This window comes from Pecten maximus, unplaced genomic scaffold (genome assembly GCF_902652985.1).
Source record: "Pecten maximus unplaced genomic scaffold, xPecMax1.1, whole genome shotgun sequence".
Classification (NCBI taxonomy): Eukaryota; Metazoa; Mollusca; class Bivalvia; order Pectinida; family Pectinidae; genus Pecten; species Pecten maximus.
Genome location: NW_022979523.1, coordinates 213,718 through 228,017, shown reverse-complemented (window position 1 = coordinate 228,017; position 14,300 = coordinate 213,718). Strand labels below are relative to the sequence as shown.

Below are 14,300 nucleotides of genomic sequence, written 5' to 3'. Positions count from 1 at the left end.
ATCAAGAAAAATCTAAATAAAACTAGAAATTGTCATGGACAATTTGACGGGCTTTCCACACCTTTGACAAACTTAAGAGAGCATTTACCTTTATGACCCTGAATGTAGGTCAAGGTCATTCATTTAAACAAACTTGTCAGACCTTCATTCAATCATGATATGGACCAAATATCAAGTCCCTTGGCCTCTTGGCTATTAAGAACTCATTTCAACATTTTAGCCTATTTGACCCACGTGACCTTAAATGAAGGTCAAGGTCATTAATTTGAATTAACATGGTAGCCCTTCAACCCAGCATCCTGCAGACCCAATATCAACTCCCTGGACGCCTCAGTTATTGAGAAGATATCGTTTAAAGATTATAGCCTATTTTACCTTTGTGACCTAGGATGTAGGTCATGGTCAATTATTTGAACAAAATTAGTAGTCCTTATTCCTAGCTTCCTACATACTCCATATCAACTCCATAGGCCTCTTGGTTATTGAGAAGATGCCGTTCAAAGATACTAGCCTATTTGACCCCCGTGACCTTTAATGTGAGTCAAGGTCATTCATTTGTACAAACTTGGTAGCCCTTTACCCATGTATGCTACAGGTCTAATATAAAGTCTCTGGACCTTTTGGTTTTTGAGACGATGCCGATGGAAGATTTATCAATGATTTCACAATCATGTATTGTTTTTAAATGGCGTACCATCTGAACCGGAAGTGCTATCGAAAACCAAAATGATCAAAATCATCGTATTGACATACTGCATCGATCTATGTAAACAAAAAAATAAACATAAAAAAAGTTGAAAATTTTGTGAACTTTGACCCCATAGTGGATTTTTTAATTTGACCTCTAACCTTAAAACTTGTAGTGAGGAAAGGTTAGCCCCAGACATTATCTACAAATAATATAATTACATATTTATAATGAAAACTTTTTGAGTTAGGGTCATAGTAAACTTTTCAATACATGACGTCATTGCGGCCATTTTTTTTTTATCTTTGACCGTCCACAGAGCAACAAGACTTGGTCAGTACCATATCATAACCATGTCCGTCTGTTTGTGCACATCAAAATCATCAGAATTACATAGTGCATTGATCTTTGAAAGATTTCTTTTCAAAAATGTTGGAAAACGAAGATTTTCTAAAAATAGATGAACTTGACCCCTTAGCGAGCTTTTTTTATTTGACCTCTGGCCTTAAACTTTTAACGTAAAATAAGTTTGCCCCAGACATTTTCTACCAATAACATAATTACATGACCTTTGTAAGATGAATACTTTTTGGGTTATGGCCATATAAACCTTTTTAGCTATGACGTCATTGCCTTATTGGATTTTGTGACCTACTTAATAATACATGACCACGTCCCTTTGACATGTGCCATATAACGTTAGAGAAATACCATTGACAATATCAGCTTAGCCCAGATGTTGTCACAAAATCGTGTGCAGAAGAAGATTCATAATAAGAAAGAGAACAAAAACAATGTCTTTTTCAAAATAATACTATAAGTAGCTCAAAAGCCGTCTAAATAACCATTAGTTTTGGGGGACATTGGGTGTAGAAAATACACAGGACACGTATAGATGACTCACAGTTTGTAACATACGTCATGAATTGCTAAAATGTTAAAAAACGACACCAAAAAAAAAACAACCAAAAAAACATTCTTCACTAGCCTGTTTGAAATTAACGTTTAAAATTGTAGTTTTAATTATTCATCATCTTTGATAACTGAAAATAAAATAAAACGTATTTTAGATATTTAAATGATATTGTTTTATTTAAATTATTTAGCTTGTGCTAGTAGAAACTAAAAGAAGATCCATGGATCTGTAATGTGAGCCTTTAACAAAGTAACTGTTTGCCTTCATCGGATTTATAAGGAATTTAATTCAACAATAATACAATACTTCTTTCCAAACTTTAAAGTATACTGATTAGTTGTTTGTTATATAAGTATCTTAACAACTAAACCAGGTCATATCCGGAAGATTATAATTAAATGCTGTACAATGTTCTATTGTGAAAGTGATGTCGATGCTGAAGTAATAAATAGTATCCGTTAAAATGATCATCATTTTTGGAGGGTTCTTTGGTTTTCAGAGTGCATTCCTGGAAAGTACGGAAACTCATGTGATCAGGTCTGTCCTGCAAATTGCAAGGATATGTTGTGTGAAAAATCCACGGGAAACTGTATTGGTGAGTTACATTTATTTACTGTCATTAATATAGTGGTCAAATGGGTCTTTATTTTCTAATAATACATTGTGAGATGACATGTTATTTTGACTGACTACAAAACAAATAAAGATTGTTTTTTAAAACTGATTAATAAATTTGTCAATATTTCCTGTCAAAAATCCTTACGCTATGCAACAAAACATGCACTGTTGTTATAAGCCGGACATAAAGTGTAATATATGTTTCCCTATTCGAAATATTTGAATTTCACTCAGAGCAACATAGTGCATACATAGCACATTTTCCCAACATTACTTCATATATTATATCAATGAAAAGCAGATCATTTTGCCTTGTTCAAGGAAACATGGTGTAGATTTATATTAAAATTTCACATTCACATCATAATTGTACAATTTTAGTTGATTATTGAAAAAATCAGTTACACTTTGTACTATTTGGACACTTAGGTTTAAAGAATATGAATAAGTTAAGTTTTTACGTCACACCGCTCTTGATTTTGGTCTGAATATTAGTCATTCCTATGTGTTTTCATTACTGGTTCAAATATTCTTATCTTCTTGGCAAATCTAAGTTCAGTTCATGCATCACTTATTATTGAAATAATTTATGTTGTAAAAAAAATTATTGTAAATTCTAACCATTTAAATGTAATTTTTCATTCAAATTTGAAAATGTTCATTCTAATTTTTGAAATATTTAATAAAAACGTGAAGTGAAGCAAATAATTTAAATGGTATAAAGTTGCGTAACTTCCTAGAAACATCATCATTAATATAGAATACTGCATGATCAGTTAGAAGTTTTAAATTACTTATTAGTGTATCACATATATACAAACGTCAGATCAAAAATATACTACCGCGTCGTTGTACACGAATGTAATATATCTGGAAATGACAGGACTATCACTAAATACTTTTCCTATCCTCTGTTGCAGTTAAAAACATAAATTTTAATGTAGGTTCATAGTGACTATTGATTATAGTGATATACGTTTGTGTTAACACTATTTCCATGCTTGTTTGTGTGACAGGACATAGGGAGTTATAATGCAATGTAGTGATATTTTGCCGATTGTCCCATAAAATAGTGGGTGGTTTACACTTAAATAGAAATATATTTCTTTAACGCAGGCCATGGGGTACTTTCAGATTGAAAAGTTCTACAACATGATATGAAAACCAGATTTTTAGGTCACCTGGGAGGAATTCTCAAGTCTCAAGTGACCTTTTCTAATCGCCTTTTGTCCGTCGTCATCGGTTCGTAAAAAAAAATTCGACTTCTTCTCAATAACCAAAAGGCCTACAGACCTGATATTGGGCTTGGACCATTGACCTTCATTCAAGGTCACAGAGTCAAATATGATACAATCTCTAAACGACTTCTACTCAATAACCAAGAGGCCTAGAGACCTCATCTTTGGCCTATATCATGTTTAGGTATTGGGCTATCAAGATTGTTCAAATGAATGACCTTGACCTTCATTCAAGGTCACAGGGGTCAAATATACCAAAATCTTTAAATGATTTCTCAATAACCAAGATGCCTAGATACCTGGTATTGCACCTATAGCATGCAGGGGTAAAGGGCTGTCGAGATTATTCAAATGAATGCCAATGAATGACCTTGACCTTCATTTAAAGTAACAGAGGTCAAATATGCTAAAACTTTAAAGCGACTTCTTCTCATAATAAAAAACCTAGAATCCTGATATTGGGTCTAAAGCGTGCTGGAATAAAAAAAGCCTATTACGATTGTTCAGATAAATGAGCATGACCTTGACCTTCATTTACGGCCACCGGGCTCTAATATGCTAAAATATTTTAAGCGTCTTCTGGAGGACCAACACATATTGAAACTATATATTTTGCCGGTATCATGCTGGAATGAACACATTGACCTCATTTTCAAGGTCAGAGGAATCAAATTTACCAAATTATATTGGGCCTCTTGTTTTAAATCTATATCCTCTTTGGTAGAATAAAGAGTGACATCAAGTGTGGTCTGGGGTCTGGGGTCTGGAGTCATTAAGTGGGTCAAACTTCGTTCGAGATATATGTTCAAACATTTACTTATAAAGGACCTTACACACATGTGACTAACTGTAATGGAATAAATACTATATTGTATAGAAACATCAGTAAAACGCTGGCGCTGTGCATTCGCACATATTTATCCACGCCTACCCCTCTTCACTTGGATATCACATGACACCATAGACAACCGTAAAAATTTCAAAGCGTTACGAGTGATGAAGATGCAGCGTTTTTTAAACCACAACAAGTACAACAAATCATCAAATACTTAAAAAAAAATCAAAATTAAAAACTTAGTTCGATTGGAAATCTGATTTGTCGTCGTATTAAACCAATTGGAATGATAAAGATGGAAATACTATGACAACAAACGATAATATGCAATAAAAAAATTCCTATTGAGAGACATTACATTTAACAGACTGTTTTCCTGGAAAGTACGGTCCTATTTGTGAAAAGAACTGTCCAGGAAATTGTAAGGACATGCTGTGTGAACGGGACACAGGATCCTGTAAAGGTGAGCTATAGTTTTATACACTTTTTGTTTTTGCAATAACAATAAATGTTTATACTGTTGATTCATCAGTTTTAAAACAGCGTTTGACTATATCTAGTATTATTTCGTGGTTCTAATATATACTAAATTGCACCCTTAGTGAATGGGCGTAGTTTTTTTTGTTCATACCAGCATAAGATAGAAAATAAAATCTATTAAAAACTTTTTTACGTAAAAATAAACAAACGTACTGCGGCGTCACTAATGGTGACATCTAACGGTTATAGCATACACTGTTTCGTGTCAGTAGAAGTTACCAGAGAGCAAACGTAATAGGTTTTTTGCTTTTATCGTTTAATCTTAAAATGCATAACTTTGACAAGCTGACTAGTGTGTTTTGGTGATATTATACAGTCCGAAGATCAATGTGTTAATATATCGAAATTTATTTATCATAACAAACCCATTTGTTGTCTCAATATTCTTTTATCTTTGTGACTTAATATCTCTAATCTATTTTATTCATGAAGAATGCAAACCAGGATTTTTCGGAGCTAATTGTTCAAAACAATGTCATTGCAAGGATGCTGGCTGTAACTATATGACAGGAAACTGCTCGCCATCAGGATGTTTGCCGGGCTGGAGAGGAAATACATGTAGCGAGAGTGAGTATCATGCTGGAGAGGGGATATGTGTGGTGGGCGTGAGTAATCTCAGACAGGATATACAATTTGTGATAGTGGACACCAGGCAAAAGCTTAACAAATTTGAATACAAATCTTTCTGTATTTGATCCAATTAAACCTGATGTTTTTTTGTTTTTTTTTTGCCATTTATCACTTGCAACGGTCGCTGTTAATGATTTCTCTGATCTTTTTAAAATGCTGACAATATTTGTTTTTGTCAAATAGATCCAAGATTTTGTTTTCATTTACATGTCGGAGAGCAGTTTTCCAATATCTCTTTTGATTTTGCTGAACATTTTGAAAACATAGTGAATTACGTCATTCCCGTTTTTTAAAAGTTATATTGCAATAATTCGAATGATGTGTCTCTTGCATTTATCTTTCGATATCTTTGTAAACTTGCAAAGGATTTGTTTCCAAAGAAACCTTTCCTTTTTAACGGTTTCGCTATGGGTAACACGTTTTGTATGAATTTAAATTAAAAAAAACAACAACAAAAAACAACATGAGAACCTGAAATATCTATCTTAAATGCTGATCATGAGGTACTGTCCAGCTTACCATAGGTCCAGCTTGAAAAGTTCTACAACACGATAAAAAAAACAACAACACAAATCCAGATTTTTTTCAAAGTTTAGAAATATTTCAATTTTGATTTGTCTTTGGTAGAATATAGAGGGAAATTGATTGTGGTCTGAGGCCTTTTACTAATTCACAACAGCCAGCGACTTATTTTTTCTTCTGAAAAGGCTGACAATAGTCATAATATTTTGCCTTTAGCATGTTTTGATTCATGGTTATCACGAAAGTGTTCCATTCGTTGATATTGTCTTTTCAACAATCAAATTCTCCGATGATTGATCGCGACCTATGAAGGACAGTATATGTTCCTTTTCTGTATTAACCTACATCCGAAGAGCTTTATCAGAAAAAAGTGAAATCCACTCTGCTAAATTATTTTCGTTTGAGCTAGAAATTAAATCATTTGTTTTTATGTAATATAGAAAAGTATATCCTAACAGACAGGCTGTTCTACAACTTGAGAAATGTCTTAATTATCCACAAAACAAACGTCATTTTATCGAATGTAAAATAGTGTTCAAAAAGCTAATATCTGAACGTTACTTTTTCTGTAGGTTGTGGTACAGGTAGTTATGGTGAAACATGTTCCCTGGCTTGTCCCGTGACGTGTAAAGAATTCGTGTGTCATCATGAAACCGGTCATTGCTTAGGTAAACGATGATATAACACTTGTATAATGAAGTTTCCTTTTTTCTCTACAAAACTTGTAGCGCTATATCTGTACTGTATTACAAAAGATTATGACATTTGACAGCATTTAACCATATATTTTTATATATAGATTGCTATCCTGGAAAGTACGGAGTGGTGTGTGGGGCTGATTGTCCGGAAACGTGTACGGACAATATCTGTAGTAAGGCCGATGGACAGTGTCTAACCACTGGTGGGTACATTATTAGATGTCGGTCGTTTATTGTTTGTCCCATGTGGTCATGCGTTCAGTATTATAAAATATAAAATGGTCTAAATCAAGTAGGAATCTGTACAGGACAAAGATGTATGGAATATCGATATTAGTAGGATTGACAGAACATTGAAGGCAAACAGTTAGCTAATGCATTTCAATTTAATTCTGTTTTCATTTCTTGAAAAATCGGTTGACAAATCATCTATGCCACCTGTTACCCTAGTCAATCAAACGTGTAATAAACCTTGATCAATCGTCAACGATATCAAAACAGAACACCGTTGCACCAAATATACCTACTCTTTCAGGAAACTGTATCTTTCTCACTTTTGTACACAATGTAATGTACTTATCAACATAAGATTATAAGGTTAATTTTATTACAGCCGATTCAAACCTACATAACTGGAGATCGCCGATTTTTGAGTTTTTTTTTATTTATTTATGTATTTGCTTGTTTTGATATGTTTTGACTGTTTTCGCATATGATAATTATCTCAGGCTTGGTAGTTATCAAGAATCGCCTTTAGATGTCCGTCGTTTATTGTTTGTCCAATGTGGTCATGCGTTCAGTATTATAAAATATAAAATGGTCTAAATCAAGTAGGAATCTGTACAGGACAAAGATGTATGGAATATCGATATTAGTAGGAGTGACAGAACATTGAAGGCAAACAGTTAGCTAATGCATTTCAATTTAATTCTGTTTTCCTTTCTTGAAAAATCGGTTGACAAATCATCTATGTCACCTGTTTCCCTAGTCAATCAAACGTGTAATAAACCTTGATCAATCGTCAACGATATCAAAACAGAACACCGTTGCACCAAATATACCTACTCTTTCAGGAAACTGTATCTTTCTCACTTTTGTACACAATGTAATGTACTTATCAACATAAGATTATAAGGTTAATTTTATTACAGCCGATTCAAACCTATATAACTGGAGATCGCCGATTTTTGAGTTTTTTTTTATTTATTTATTTATTTGCTTGTTTTGATATGTTTTGACTGTTTTCGCATATGATAATTATCTCAGGCTTGGTAGTTATCAAGAATCGCCTTACACAAGGGAGCCCGCAGGTAAGAGTCGTTGTACGGTTGACTTTAACACCCATGAATACTGAAGCAACCAAACCTGTGGTAAACCCTGATATGCATATTTTCTACCATATATATAATCTAGTATTTCATTATACACAGATAAGAAAATATATAATGTAATTTTACAATATAGAAAACTGTATCGTTGGCAGTTTGGTATAAAAAATGTTAATATTAATATGCGCTAACCGAATGCGAATTTTCTTGCATTACAGCTGATTCTAAAATGACTATAATAGCTGTTTTGGCTGTTGTTTGTGGTCTGCTTGTAGCTGCATTGATCGCCTCAGCAGTGGTGATATACCATCTTCGGTAAGCATTCAAGTTTAGGTGACGGAATAAACACTTTCCTGATATAGGATACAACAAATATATCAAACGTAAATGTTTGCTGTCACATCGGTATATATTGCGAAACAGCAAGTACTTTTGATATTTAAGTCAGCTGAATTGCGTGAAACCTAAATGTTGTAATATTTGAGGTGAATGATGGTTTCCCTGAAATATACAATATTTAATATTCTGCTTATCTGTAACGTAATAAAAATATGCAAGCTTACCAATAATAAAAGATGTGTATGTTTTATATTGAAGTACAGATGGGTGATGTGTTCAAACGGCAGAGCCTCGAACTGCCTCTGGCTGTTCAGGGGTCGATGAAGCTTTATACACAGTTATTCTTTCTATTTTTAGAAAAAGACAAAACAGAAAGAAGTCGGCAGATAAGGGACCAGGTACGAATGGAAAAGTGTTATAATAAACCACAAGGATAAACACTGAACAACAGGTTATTTCTTCCGGTCGATTGCAAATATTTCTGTGATTTCGATATTCTTTATTTATTTATTTTGTACCCAACAAATCAAATCCTTTAATATCGAATGAACATCTGACTGAAAATTATTATATTTTAATGACAGAAACTGTTTACGTTTGACGATACTTCTACTTAATTGCTACCAATGTTTGGCATTTTTATATGCAACGAAGTATACCGCATAATCCTTGCAAAATGTTTTCTTCTATCTCCCAAAAGCCATTAAGTTTCATGAATTTATACCAGACCTATTTACCTTTGTGCCGCAAACTGAGATATGTCAAGACTACTTCTCCAATTACTGTTTAATCAATTTCAACTATAAAATTGGTATCAAATGGATTTGAGGATGGCAAATACAATGATAATATTTTCGAAAATAAACTATTTCATTTCTAAGACTTATTTATGTTCTTATATTTTGTAATTTTTTGTTGCCATGGTAATCAGGTCACAGTACACAAGTTATGTGTAATGGCTAACAGTTTTAAAACCAATCAATTTTATTCAATGAGGGCCTATTATCTAAGACATCATGTTTTTAAACAACCATCACAATGGAAACAATGGAGGCTTCAAATAGGCCAAAATTAAAAGACTTTGTAAACCGGCCACAAATTAGAGGAAGCGGATGTATTATAGTTCGTCATTTGCTTAAAGTTCTACTTGTTTAAAGGATAAAGGGACCAACCAACCAATTGTTTTCCCATAGACTTAAGTGTTAACGTTTTGGAGTTTTTCATTCAAACTGGCCACAAATTAGAGGTATCGGATGTATTGTACTAGTCATTTGCTTAAGGTTCTACTTGTTTAAAGGATATTAAACACAATTTATGATCCAAATGAAAAAAACATCATAAGAAAGAGCATTTTAAAAGATACAGAACAACTGGAAATTTCGTAACTTATGCAGAATATGCCTTAACTTATTTTTGGATAACTTTAAACAATGTTGATCATCTTGGTAATTATAAAGCATTTTTATTAACTTCTTTCGATAAAAGTTTTATGCTCATTATATATTTGTATATTCTATATTTCTTTCGATCTTTCCCTTTTAGAACAATCCGTCCCGGACACTGGATATACATCTATAACTCATCGTCCAGAGGAGACTCCCCACGTCTATGAAATGGTGGTCACCCAATAGACAAGCAGAATTCATCAAATTCATCAAATGAATTCCAATCATTTAATATCGCTAGTGTACAGCTTATCAATTGCTAATAATGATTGCATTTTAAACAAAAGATACCCGAAGGCACTTTAATCATTTCAACATACTCCATATTGAAAGGCATGATATGGGTTTCCAAAACTTGATAGACATATTTATTATTGACATCTGTTCCATTCACTTGTGTTTATCCTATTATTGTGTAATTGATATAAAGATAGTGTTCGGCCTTAAAAAAGCGAAGCTAATAGTAGCAAGACAATTATGTTATAAAAAAGTTTTTATTCTTATTGTTTTCCATGTGAATATAATTACCCTGTCACTGATATAAAACATTTTATATGTCTATAATTGATTTCTTGCATTTCTACGTGTGCACATATGAGAGTTAAGGGGGGAGGGTGTTAGGTCATATTGGCTCTGTATGAATTAATCAGATGTAGATTTTTTTAAACAGGAAAAGTCTTAAAATATTATAATATTTTACGCACATTAAGTTAGAAAGTTGATGAATAACCTTCGATATTGTATAGTGTTTGTTTTATAATATCATTGTACAATCAATATCGATACATAGCGGTTCAAGCGTGACTTTCCTTTTTTGTGTATGAAAGAGTCTTTTAAAGTTTTGGTTGCATGTATGTAAGCGATTTTATTCTGCTTCCATATAGTGTGTGTGTACATGCTGTAATATTTTCACAGCTAGCATGTTTATGTATAACCGTTTGTCAATTTTTAGGTAATATATTATCCACCTGAGGGAAAAATACAGATGGCGTTTGTTTATGTTTTTTTTCTGTTTTATAAGGTTATTACAAATAATATCCATACATAGCGATCCATGCGTGACCTTTCAATTTTTGTGTGCGAGATGTAACAAGATTTTCTTTGATGTATGTTAAGATAATAGATTATGATTTAGATAATGTATAGTATTATTTTTGCATATTGATGATTAGATGATTAGAGCCACGGACAGTGGCCGGGTGAAATGTTTTCTGTCATCCTCAAATTGTATTTACATGTTATATTTTTATGTTTATATGTACACAGTAGAATATTTACACTTATGTATCGACACATACGGCCTTTAGCATCATTGACGAGTCCTACAGTAACGAAACAGCTGTATGATGCATTTTAATAAATTGATAACTCTACGTGGTCTAACTCTATATTTGTACTGATATAGAAATGTAGGTGTTACCGTTTTGTTCATATTGTGTACCTGTTGTTTTTATTATTGATGCAAATGTTTCAGACTCGGACATATACATGTATTCTTGTAGACTGATATTTTAATATATTGTTGCTTACTTAACACTTATTGAATGCCTCTGACGCGAGAAGTTGAAAATAAATGTGATTGTAATTTAATAAAGGATCCTAATGTTTTTCGTTACATATATCATAACAGGTAAACCTCGCAAAAATCGACTGAATCATCAACACGTTTAATAGTATGCTTTGCGTGGTTGTGAAACTTCTTTTTAATATAAATATTTTATTTCCTCTTCAGCCTCTCTACTTACCCAATGTAACATAATGTATATCTTAAATGTTTGATGAACGATGTTCTGTATGATATTTTTGTTGGATTAAGACAACAATCATAATTTTTCATGATTTCGTTTCTTGTGTTTTTAGACCAAATATAGGTAAATTACCAACATCATATTCCACCTAAAAATCCATACTCACCTATCTGCCAAAATAGTAAACTCTACCCATATTTATTTTATATAAAGTATCTGAATAGGTTTGGTTTATTTTGTTTAACGTCCTATTAACATCATATATTGGATACCAAACCTTCAGAAGGGGATTTAACATTAGAACATTGATACCAATACACCCACTTAGGGAAGTTTTAAAACAATGGTTGTTTTAGCTGTGCTTACTGGACAAAGAGCAGACCTTACATCATTAAGAAAATAAGAATTTGGAAGTTGATGAGGATTCGGTTCGGTATCACAAGAAGGAAACAACTTTGGAACAATTCCAGGTTAATGATAAATTGTGTGATGTGCGTTCAGTTAATGACTATATACATAGAACAATTACTTTGAGAGAGGGTTCGCACACTATGTTCATCAGTTATCAAAAACCGCACAAGGCTCTGACCAAGGCCACAATATCCTGATGGATCAAGTTGACACTGCAAAAGACAGGTGTTGATATGACCATATTCACACCACACAGGATTAGGGCCGCATCAATCTCGGCAGCGTTGAGGGCAAATATACCACTTGTCACAATTTTGAATACTGCTGGCTGGAAAACCTTCTCAAAATTGGCCAAAATAACAAACCGGTGGATAATGTGAAAGGAAGTGTAGGATTCCAGCTATCAAAACCCTAACGAAGTAATACAGTTGACCCTCGACGACATCGATGAGCACATAAAACGCATAAAAAAGCAATAATTTGTTCCGACTCTCTGTCCTTCAGGAAAGTTTGCAATTAAGAGATCCTAAAAATACACTCGTAGAAAACCTTCTCTTTCGAATATCTCATATCGTTTAAAAAATCAAAAATATTTTGTACCTGTTTCAAACTCAAATGAAATAAATTAATAGTATTTTGTTTGGCCCTAAATGACCATAGCTGTCGATAGGCACTTTAATCTAAACAAACAAACCAGACCTCGCCGGGAGCTACCGTGTTATTGAATGGCGTCCAAAGTCCTTCACGCAAGGGGTAGCCAAAGTCGCCAAGGAGATGACCCCTCTCGGCCATGTTATCTACAATTTCAGGGACTTGAGAGTTTTGATAAATGAAAGTATCATGTGTGCTGCAAACAAATATAATAAGTTCAGTGTATGTAAATAGTTTACTAAATCAATTGGCATTTGATTGATTTACCTGCCATTACCAAGTACATATATGTTAAAATGGTAAAAAGGGGGAAATTACTTAGATCCATGAAATATGATGGTCTTTTGTCCGGCATGGTCAGTCCGTTCGTCATGCGTCGTAAACGATTGGTAATTTCAACTTCCTCTCAATAACAAACTTGCACAAGAACTTAATATTGGGTCTGTAGCAGCATGTTGCTATGAATAGCTACCAAGTTTGTTCAAATGGATGACCCCGACCTCAAATTCAAGGTCATGGGAATTCAATCTGCTAAAATATATAAAACCTCAGGTTCGCCACGCATACTCATGGGAGAAAGACTTTAGGTTCTGTAGTTCCCTAGCCGACACATACGAGAGTCTTTAAAAATGGTATTTGCTACTCCGCTTAGCGCTCAGTATTTTGGGAGTTCGACGACAGGTTTGTTGGTATAATGTGATCAAGCGGGGGGTTCTGCTTGGTGTCTTCAACAGTAATCTTCTGTGAGGTAGCACTGTAAATCCAGTGATTTTTTTACCCTTGTTAAAGTGCCGACTTTTGGTACTTTCCCCTCGTGATTTTTTTCCCAATCTGACCTAAATTATCCCAATTTGACGTGCGACGTACTTCCCAGGTTGATGTAACGATTTAACAAAACAGATAGTAAAGAACGAGCCAATCAACGACAAGAAATTAGTACAGTCATGTAATAATAAACAAATATAGCTTTTGAAGGGGTTGAAACTAGGTAATATTATTAAAGTAAATTGTTCATGCTCTCATTGGCTGAGGCCTGGTCACATGATCGTCTGTATTTCCAAAGGCTGCATTAGTCAGTCAGTCAGTCAGCGCGATATACACCTGTTACTGTACGTATATATTTTTTTATTGCCTTCCTATGATGGCACTACGGTCTAAAATGGTGTCTCTAAACGAAAATATTAATCGCCTGCGTATCGGGCACTATGTTGTCCTTCAACATCTCAGACCATAGTGCCCTCAAAAGAGGTCAATGATATTTCAGTCCAAAAAGAGGGAAAAGAAGAAAATAATATGTCTAATACAAGTAGATCATATATTGCTATTCCAGATTGTCGATTCTAATTCCAAAACCATGTCAGTGTAGAGATTGATACTAGATTAAATCAACCATATTATATCAACCATACATAATTTATGTATAACGCCGCGGACACTTGTCCGAGGAAATTTACATGTGTTTTGTCGATAGTACCTCGTATCCATCGTTGCTATTAGTTATATTTGTTATATCATCAATCAAAACAAATAAATAAAGGCAACTTTCTCGTTTTGCAATCTTAATGAGAAGAAAAAAAAATATCAGAATATATGCGTCGAGGACCTTTCGAATTCCTTAAGCCTAGAGATGCAGGAAAGGAAATCGCCGTCGTTCTAGAAGTGAAGTTTATATAGGTAAAAAGACGCAAACAAA

The 14,300-nt window shown here is 33.6% G+C and overlaps 1 long non-coding RNA gene across 1 annotated transcript; it reads left to right on the top strand.

Moving 5' to 3' along the window:
* Window positions 1-8,618: 8,618 nt before the first annotated feature.
* On the top strand, window positions 8,619-11,631 carry LOC117318814. Its single transcript, XR_004530463.1, has 2 exons — window positions 8,619-8,750; window positions 9,895-11,631. It is a non-coding gene; the product is annotated as an uncharacterized LOC117318814 (long non-coding RNA).
* The last annotated feature ends 2,669 nt before the right edge of the window (window positions 11,632-14,300 follow it).